This window comes from Cebus imitator, unplaced genomic scaffold (assembly GCF_001604975.1).
Source record: "Cebus imitator isolate Cc_AM_T3 unplaced genomic scaffold, Cebus_imitator-1.0 Scaffold569, whole genome shotgun sequence".
Classification (NCBI taxonomy): domain Eukaryota; kingdom Metazoa; phylum Chordata; class Mammalia; order Primates; family Cebidae; genus Cebus; species Cebus imitator.
Window position 1 is genome coordinate 289,856 of NW_016107884.1, and position 9,891 is coordinate 299,746.

Sequence of the window (9,891 nt, forward strand, 5' to 3'; positions counted from 1 at the left end):
AAAAATTAAATAAATAAATAAATTACCATTTAGAAAAAACATGAGGTTAACACAAAGAAAACTAAGTAAGGCACATGCTTCTGAAAGAAAAAGATATTTTAGGATGTGATGATGTTGATAAAATGGAAAGTTCTATTCCCAAATTTAATTAAACACAAATTTTCCTGCCTGATCAAGATCGTACGGGTCTACATCTCAACCAGAACAGAAAAGCAAAACATGAGGGAATATTGGACACAGTGCAGAAGATTGTTTAGAATCAGGTCATAAAGGAAGGTGGAAGAGAGTAGTACATAGGAAACAAAGGCATAACATAAACAGCAACAGAATGAAGCAGGTGGTGAAAAATAGGGCAAAAAGAAAAAAATAAAATAAAAACCCAAGTAAGAAAACAAGAATAATGTTTAAACTGAGGAGAATACATGCTAAAGTATCTGGAAATTGAGCCAAATTTTTCTTTTCCTTAAAAAATTAATAATACAATTGTAAAAGTGTCATTCTACACCATTGAGGAAGAGGTGTTTGAAAAGCAGCATAAAGCAAATCTAGGTCAGCATTAAATAGAAAATTGCTGCTATACAGGTAGTTGTTGCATTTGTCCCTGCTATCACTGGCTTGGGGGAAATGTCTCAGGAAGTGATAGATCCACCATTAGAAAGCAACTTCCTCTGTTTCCTTAATGGAGGGAAAATTCCATTTAATTTTAGACATGGTAGAAGTTACAGATTTGAGTTTTGTGTTGATTTGTTGTAAATTTGTTTCTATCATTGTGATAAATTACGTATAGCATACAATTTACTATTTTAACCCATTTAAAGTGTACGTTTCAATAGCATTAAGTACAGGCACATTGTTGGGAAACTGTCATCACCATCCATCTCCAGAATTTTTATCTTCCCAAACAAAAACCCTAAAACAATTAAACAATAATTCCTCACTCTTTCCTTCTCTCCAGCCCCTGGCAAACACCATTCTGCTTTCTATCTTTATGAATCTGAATAATCTAGGCATCTCTTTAGGTGGACAAAGTGGAATCATCCAGTATTTGTCCTTTCATGTATGGCTTAATTCACTTAGCATAATGACTGCAAGGTTCATGCATATGGTAGCATATTGCAGAATTTCCTTCCTTTTTAAAAATTGACTGATATTCTATTGTATATGTATATACACAATTTGTCTTTTTATTTATCAGTAGACACATAGATTTCTTCTACCTCTTTGCTATTATGATAATGTGGCTATAAATATGGGTACACAAATATATGTTCAAGATGCGACTTTCAATTCTTTAGCTTTTATACCCAGAAGTGGATGTGCTGGATCATATGTCAATTAGTTTCATTTTTTGAAGAACTATCTTCTCAGTTTCACAACAGCTGCACCATTTTACATTCCAACCAACAATGCACAAGATATCCAACATCTCCACATCTTCACCAAACACTTGGTATTTTCCTTTATTTTTTTAGTAATAGCCTTTTGAATCCGTGTAAAGTGGTTTCTCATTGTGGTTTTGATTTGTATTTTTCTAATAATTAGTGTTACTGAACACCTCTTAATATGCTTATTAGCAATTTATAGATCATCTTTGGGGAACCTGTTTAAGTCCTTTGTCCATTTCTTAATTAGATTGTTTAGTTTTGTTGCTGTTATTGCAGGAATACTTTACCTATCTGGATATCAATTCCTTATCAGATATATGGTTTGCAAATATTTCCTCTAATTCTACGGGTTGCCTTTTCACTCTGTTGACGGTGTCCTTTGATGCAAAAAAAGTGTTTACTTTTAACATACTATTTTTGTTGCCTGTGCTTTTGATTCCATATCCAAGAAATCATCATCAAATCTAATGTAATGAAGCTTTTCCCCTATGTTTTCTTCTGACATTTTTATGCATTGCCCCTTATGGTTTAGGTCACTGATTCATTTTGAACTAATTTTTCATATGATATAAGGTAAGAATCTCACTTCATTATTTTGCATGTGCATATCCAGATTTCTAACACCATTTGTTGAATAGACTGACTTTTCCCTATTCAAAAATCTTGACACCGTTGGTGAAAATCGTTTAACCAAAAATATGACAGTTTATTACTGGGATTTCTATTCTATTCCATTGGTCTATATATCTGTCTTCATACCAGTACCCACACTGTTTTGATCACTATAGCTTTCTAGTTGTGAAATAAGAAAATGCTAGGCCTCCAACTTTGTTTTTTTTTTTTTAAGATTATATTAACTATTCAAGATCCCTTGAGATTCCATATCATTCTTAAAATGTATTTTTCTATTTTTGCAAAAAGCATCATTGGAATTGACATGGGTTGCACTGAATATGTATACAGCTTTGGGGAGTATCGACATCTTAATAATACTAAGTCACTCAATTCATAAACACAAGATATCTTTCCATTTATTGGTGTCTTTAATTTCTTTCGGCAATATTTTGTAGCTTAGAGGCAACAAATCGTTCACCTCCTCAGTTAAATTTATTCCTCAGAAATTTAATCTGTTTGAGGATACTTTAAGTGATATTGGTTTCTCAAATATTTTAATATGTTCATTTTTAATGTATAGAAATATAGCTAATTGTGATAATTTTATGTCCTTCAACTTTACTTTTAATATATTAAACTCATTTTTAGCTCTAAGAATCTTTCAGAACTTTCACAACCTGACACACTTATGCAATGGCTATGATTGCCATGACCCCTTCATGCAAATGGAGACAATCATTTAACACATTTTTAGTTCTAAGAATGTTTTTATAGAATCTCCAGGGTTTTGTATTTATAAAATCAGGCCATAATGCATAGAAGACAACTTAATGTCTTTCTTTCAAGCCAATTCCATTACAGTGTTAAATGGAAGGGATAATAGCAGACACACTACTCTTGTTCCTGATCTAGAGGTAAAGCTTACAAACTTTAATATTATGTTAGCTGTGAGTTTTTAATATGTAGCTTTTATTATATTGAGATAATTTCCTTCTATTCCGGTTTGTTGGTTATTCTTTAACATGAAAGGGGATGTTGAATTTTGAAAGTGTTTTTTGTACATTAATTTTTTTCCTTCCTCTGTTAATGTAGTATGTTATATTGATTATATTGTTTGATTTTTTTTTTTAATTTTTGTAACGGAGTCTTGCTCTATCACTCAGGCTGGAGTACAGTGGCACAATCTCAGCTCACTGCAACCTCCGCCTTCCAGGTTCAAGCAATTCTCCTGCCTCAGCCTCCCGACTAGCTGGGATTACAGGTGCCTGTGACCATGCCTGGCTAATTGTTGTATCTTTAGTAGAGACAGGGTTTCACCATGTTGGCCAGGCTGGTCTCAAACTCCTAACCTCAGGTGATCCACCCACTGTGGCCTCCCAAAATGCTGGGATTACAGGCATGAGCCACCACGCCAGGCCTATTGTTTGATTTTAATACACTGAAACATCCTCTTACTCTAGAAATAATTCTCACTGGGTTATGGTATATAATCACTTAAATATGTGGCTGAATTTGGTTTGCTAATATTTGTCAAGAATTTTTCATCAATATTCCTCAGCAGTATTGGTCTATAGTTTTCTTTTCTTGCTGTGTCTTTGTCTGACTTTGCTAGCAGGATCACACTGACTATGGAATGAGTTTGTAAGTATTTCCTTTTCTATAACTTGTTGGAAGAATTTGAAGAGGATTGGTGTTAACTTTTCTTTGAATGTTTTGTAGAATTCACCAGGAAACACACATGGCCCTGGGCTTTTCTTTAAGAGTTTTTTGTTTCCTTCCCCCGCACCCACCCCGCCCAGATAGAGTCTGGTTCTGTCACCCAGGCTGGAGTGCAATGGCATGCTCGTGGCTCACTGCAACCTCCCCCTCCTGGGTTTAAGCAATTCTACTGCCTCAGCCTCCAGAGTAGCTGGGATTACAGGCCCACACCACCACACACAGCTATTATTATTATTTGTATTTAATAGAAATGAGGTTTCACCAAGTTGGCCAGGCTGGTCTTGAACTTCTGACCACATGAACCGCCTGCCTCAGCCTCTAAAAGTGCTGGAACTACAGGTCTGAGTCACCACACCTGGCCAAGAGGTTTTTTTTTGTTTTTTTTTTTAATTATTATTATTACAGATTCAATCCTTTTACCTATTATAGTGCTATTTGGTTCCTTACTATTTCTTTCATTCTTGATATTTCTCATCTTTCATTCTTGATATTAGCTATGAGTCTTCTCTTTTTATTTTCTTCATAAATTTAGTGAAAGTCTTGTCAATTTCGTTGATCTTTTTAAAGAAACATTTCTTAATCTCATGGATATTCTCTATTGTTTTTCTATTCTCTATTGTATTTGTTTCTGCTCTAGTGTTTATTATTTCTTTCCTTCTGTTCACTTAGGGTTTCGTTTGTTCTTTCTCTACTTCTTTCTAATGTAAACCTAGGTTGTTAATCTGAGATTATTTTCTATTTTTAATGTAATTGTTTAGAGCTGCAAGTTTTTCTGCTTTCAATGCATCCTACAAGTTTTGTTATGTTGTTATATTTGTTTCAAGATACTTTATGTATTCCCTTGCAACTTCTTCCTTGATCTGCTGGTTGTTTAAGAAATTTCCACATATTTTGGATTTTCCTTCTATTGTTGATTTCTAGCTTCATTCTATTGTGATTGAAAAGGATACTTTGTACAGATTTAACCATTTAAAATTATTGACTTGTTTTATGGCTGACATATGGTGAATTTTGGAGAGTGTTCTAATTGTACTTGAGAAAAATGTGTACTCTATTTAAAAAAAAAAACAAAACAAAACCTGTTAACTACCATTGTCACCTATTTCACATTTGGTTCAATGGTTTTCACAGAAAAAAGATATTACTCTTTTCTGTTGGTTAAGTTTTGCTCTGGGTAAGTGCAGCAAAAATAGTAATAAATGGAAGGGTGATGGCTAGTTTGAATGTACCTCTGTCACTCAATCACGTTATACTGTATTTGTAGCACATACGCATGTGTCAGCTTCCTCTAGGTAGATTGCACCTTAAAGTTTGTGACTAAAAAAGATGTGATGAAGTAACATCAAATTTATATGTTTAACAGGTGTTATAAACCAAATAGATGCCCCCCTAACCCAAATTCATACTTTGAAGCCCTAACCTCCAATGTGACTGTATTTGCAAATAGGGCCTTTAGGGAGGTAATTAAGGTTAAATGGAATCATAAAAGTGGGGTTCTAATTTGATAGGGCTGGCGTCCTTATAAAAAGAGGAAGAGACACCAGATATCTCTCACCCTGCGTGCACACAAAGAGGTCATGTGAGCACACAGCAAAACGGTGGACATCAGCAAGCCAGGAAGAAAGGCCTTACCAGAAACCAAACTTAATGGCGCCTTGATCTTAGTCTCGCACCTTCTAAAGCAGGAAGAAAATAACCTCCTATTGTTTAAGTTACTCAGTCTGTCGTAACTTTTTACCCATATGTGGTAATTCTCATAACTGTTATGGGAGCCCTCTAGACTAATAAAATGTGTCTATATGTGGCATCACTATCAATAATTTTAGGATTTTGTCAGGAAGTTTTTCCGAATGTCTGATATAATCTGCTGCTAAGTGCAGTCTTAGTAAAATATAGCAAATCAACAAGAAAAATTATATTCAATCGGCTGTCGGTAGACAGATGTGAGTGTAACAGATTGCTTTCAAATATTCCAATTTCCTAGATTATCTCTTGGGATACAGCAAAAAAAAAAAAAAAAAAAATTGGCTGCAAGATTATATTCATTGCAATCATGGCTAACTTAAGAGGGCTGGGAAGCTGTTATTTTTCTAAGTTTATTTCAATTCAATATTATCATATTTTCATCTCAAATTCACTAGAGGGATTAGTCAAAGTAACAGTTTTACTTTACTGCTCTGAACAAAGTTTATTATGAGTTTTAACATAATGAGTAGTGTAGTACAGTAGAAAGAATATTGGATAGGCTAGAAAGAGTTCAGAACATAAGGATGGTAATCTAGTTTTTCAGAGTAAGATATTTTGTGAGCCAGGGAATATTACTTATGTCTCTGAGTCTTGTCTTTGTCCTCTGAAGAAGAGTAGAAAGGCAAGTTAGATATTCCCTAAAGGTTCCCCCAGCTCTAACAATATATTATCCTAAGACTAGTGTTTTTCTTATACAATATTCTCTATTTTACTTTGAATTACAACAGTCATAAAAGACCATATCTAACACAGATATGGACATCATAAGTACTGTATTTCTATCATTGTGTGGTTCTTTTATGATGTCATAAATACATATCAGTTAAAAAGAAAACATTTATATCTATGTAGGATTTTGTCAATTTTATAAGTTCTAGTAAATCTAAATCAATTTCTTCTTTGCTTCATACTGTAGATTTGAAGGTCTTCAATGATGGCAAGATAACCATTTTTATAACTTAAATCAAGGGCAGATAGCTGTATTCACTAAATGAATACAGTAAAAGTCTTCAGTAAAAACAAATTTTATTTATTTATATTGGTTAACATTAAGTTTGTCGCTAAATTGAGAAACATGAAGGAATAATTTTTCAGGTATCTGATTAATATCATCCATATAGGTTGACAACGTAGATGACCCTTGGGAGACATAACCTAAACGTAACACAGGAATAAAACAGTGTTCTTTTGATTTATCTTTAAATATTCTACTTGTTTATCTTCTCTAAACATTATTGTTGACAGAATTTCCAACTCCACTGGGAACTAAGGGTTCTTATTCTTCCAACATAAAAGATCTCAACTTAGTCATTTAAAACTCATGTTGCATTGTAATAAATATCTGAACTCATTTAAGAACTGTTTATCTTGTGAGGCATGATTGTAGAGCACCAGCTATAAATGGCATTACAATGTACTGTCTTGGACTGTAATTCAACCATTAGTGTTTGTCGTATTCTTCATGGGAGGAAAAAGCAGTGTCTTAGTATGAAAATTACTATGTAAAATGATCTTTTAAAAATGAGAATGGCATGTTCAATTTCATATGTTTGACAGATATTGCTTCCTAAACATCTGGGAGCCTGAGAAACATTTAAACACATAATTGCAGGTGGCAAACAGATGCAAATATATTCACAGTTTGTTACATAAAATGGGACCTATATAGAAAACATACAGTTACTAAGCACAGTCTTTGTCAGATAGTGTTTCTTTAAATTACATGGACATACTTCCTGTCAAGAATATTTATCTTATTTATATTTACCTCAGTTGGAGGTTCTCTAGGACACTACATAGTCATCTTAGAGAAGGAGCTATAAAAACCCACTGAATTTTAGCATTTGGTATAGAAAGGCTATCCATACTCTCCTTCTTGAAACTCTGTCAGGCAGTTGCTCTGCAATGCTGTTATCTTCCTCTATTCCATTTTGTTATCTTCTTCCAGTAGAGTTTTCTGGCTTCTCTTCTTCCAACCACAGCATTGAAAGTACATTGTGCCAGAATTCCACCCTCGTCTTCTTCTATGTGATCTTCTTGGGTAATATCTGTTCCAATGACTTCAAATATTGTATATCCTATCATGCCTCCCACCTTTCTATCCCCAAGTTCAATGCTCTCATACCTCAAGGGCCATACTTGTAGCTGCCTCCTAAGCATTTCCCTCAGGATGTCCTACAGCCAAACAAAACAATGTCTCCAAAACCATACTCATTATCTTCTGCTTCGAGTTTGGTCCCCTCTTTATGTATTCCACTTGTGCTGAAATCAGACATTAGTTACAAAATATTGTTCCGTTATCAAATTTTTACCTGTCTCCTAGTCAATATCCATACTCAATCAATAATGTCTCAACTTTCTATCTCTAATATTTCCCTTGAATTCATTTTCTATCTATTCTTACTCTTCAAGTCATGGTTTAAGCTCTTGAGTCATTTAATATCTGGGCTTAGCTTAGTTGAATTTCCCTTCCATACAGATTCCGGAATTATTCTTTAAAACCCCAAATCTGGTCATATCACTCAGGTTCCCAGATAGTAAGTGGGTGCTGCACTTCCTAAAAGACAATTTTTTAATTTCCTAGTATGACATACAAGGTCCTTCACAATCTGTGGAAGTCTCATACCCTAAGCTCCAGGCTATTAAAAAATAACTGTTCTAGCCAATAAACTCTGATTTTATATTCTTTTATATTAAAATCATGGTGTAAAAACTGACTTCCAGCATGACATCTGAGGAGCTACATGGATGTTATCCCTTGCAAAACTGGTAAATATTAATTTAAAAGCAGCCATTTAAAGCATCAGAAAATAATGTTAGAGCATCTAGCAAATGAAGAAATACTTGTTCAAGAAAATCTACTAAAATTCTATAAAAAGAGCAGGAGTCTGTGGTATTTGCATGAAGACCTGTGCCTTCCTTTTTCCTCCCAAGTCAGCAAGACTACAACTCCATTACACATGAGAGCAGCTAAGAACACAAGGTTCCATTTTACCTGGCTTCCAGTGGGAGTGCTTTCTTTATGAAGGGATCATAAGGTCAGCATTTCTTATCCTGCCCCTAAATTCCTGTTGTTGAGGCTAAGTACCAGGAAAATACAGCTGAGCGGTGAGGGATTTCTTTTCTACCTCGCCCCCATTCAAGTAATGGAGGTTCTACCTTGGTGAAGACACAACCAACAATACTAGGGTCCCAATCTGCCTTGCCTTCACTTATAATGCAGTGGTTTCATCACCAAAGAATGGCTGAGAAGACCTGAAGCTACTGCCACTGACCACTTTGCTGCCTCCACTAAACACTCAGCTCCCAAAGCAAGAGATTCACACACAAAGAAGTGGGCCAGTACAAGACCAGGTAATTTCACTGTTGAATTCTACCAAACATTTAAAGGAGAATTCACACCAATTCTTCACAAATTCTCCCGCTAAAAAAATAGAAGAGTCATGGAATACTTTCTAATTCATTGTATGAGGCCATGATTTTCCTGGCACCAGAACCAGGCAAAGACAACACAAGAAAAGAAAACCACAGAAGAATATCTTAAATGAAAAAAAAAAAAAAAAAAAAAAAAGAGTGAACCCGGACTCCGAGGAAAGGGATGAGTTGAGTGGGTGAGGAGTGATTCACTTTCACCATGGACATCTGGAATCCTGGTAGCAGGAGACCCCATGAGCCCCATTGACACTTGAGCTGGCAGCAAGAGCTACTTAAAGATTTTTCAGACTGGGCAAAATACCAGTCTATGTGGAGCCAAGAAGGTTTGGTGCGGGAAGATCCACAGATTGAAGAAACATCAGCCTACACATATGAAAAAGAAATAGCACAAGAACTAACTCAAAAAGCCAGAGTGTCTTCTTACATCCAAATGAACACATTAGTTTCCCAGCAATGATTCTTTTTTTAATGTTTAATTTTTGTAGGTACATAGTAGGTATATATATTTATACATACACATGGCATATACTTATAACTGAAGACACAATCAGACATAAAATAATCCTCAGCAAATTTTTAAAAATCACACAAACCATGTTCTTGGACCACAGTACAATAAACATAAAAATCTGCACTAAGAAAATCATTCAAACCCATCTAATTGCATGAAGTTAAACAACTTGCCCCTAAATGACTTTTGAGTAAACAATGAAAATAGGGCAGAAATCAAGGCATTATTTGAAACTAATTATAGAAAGGATACAATATTTCAGAATCTCTAGGACACAGCTAACATAGTGCTAAAAGGCAAGTTTACAGCACTAAACACCAACATCAGAAACTGAGAAAGATCTCAATTTAACGAGTTAACATCACAACTAGAGGAGCTAGAGAAACAAGAGCAAACCAACCGCAAAGCTATCAGAAAAGAAATATCCAAAATCAGAGCTGAACTGAAAGAGAATGAGATGCTAAAAACCATAAAAAGATT